The sequence below is a fragment of the Sphaeroforma arctica genome (assembly GCF_001186125.1).
Source record: "Sphaeroforma arctica JP610 unplaced genomic scaffold supercont1.12185, whole genome shotgun sequence".
Taxonomy (NCBI): domain Eukaryota; class Ichthyosporea; order Ichthyophonida; genus Sphaeroforma; species Sphaeroforma arctica.
The window spans coordinates 1-755 of NW_014028373.1; the positions used below are offsets into that span (position 1 = coordinate 1).

The window sequence follows — 755 nt, forward strand, 5'->3', positions numbered from 1 at the left end:
GATTGCCAAAATCGTGATTACCAGGGTTAGTTGGCAAATGAGGGTCGATATTACGAGGATGGTAAGCCGCATCGAGTTCCATCCGATCATATCCTCTGACAGGGTTAGGTTTGTCAAGAGGATGGTCAATGGTAGCATCAGAGCTATAGAGATTAAATGTTGAAATATTACCTCTTTCACCAGTGGTAACTGGCTTAGTGGTAGACGTACTGGCTGGTAAACCAGTAGGTCTCGGGTTCGAAATTTGGCCCGGATTTTTTTCTTCTTCTTCGGTATAGGAAGAATATCAGCCACGTGGGACACGATAGAGGGATCCACAACTGTTGCTGCCGCTAGCTCCTTCAAGAGCGCTTCAGTGCGGTTCAATTTGCGTCGAGATTGAGAGGATCCAACCACTCGTTGTCGAGTTATGGCGTCCTCAACTTCGGCCCCAAGATTTGAGCTGGATGGAATGGCTTCTCCATCGATGGCGAAACCGAAATTTTCGGACAGGTCCAATACTTCCTTTTCACTCCGGATTTGTGCTGGAGTGTCCTTTAGATGTGGAGTTATACTGTCCCCGACATTCGTATCCACAAAATTTTCCAGCCTTTCGACGTTTATCCCCAATATTTGACGGCACGTGGTCAGGGGGCAAGCTGAGGTCTTGAGCTTCACTCCCAGGTGATACACGGACGCTGGCGAGCCTTTCCGCGGCAGTAGATACCTCTTCTTCCAAGGCTTTAGGATCCGACGAGTCATTTTCAGAATTATCC

General features: G+C 48.2%; 1 non-coding gene across 1 annotated transcript; it reads left to right on the forward strand.

The window, feature by feature from the left end:
* The first annotated feature begins 183 nt into the window (after positions 1 to 183).
* SARC_30325 lies at positions 184 to 261 on the forward strand. Its single transcript has one exon. It is a non-coding gene; the product is annotated as a tRNA-Thr (tRNA).
* The last annotated feature ends 494 nt before the right edge of the window (positions 262 to 755 follow it).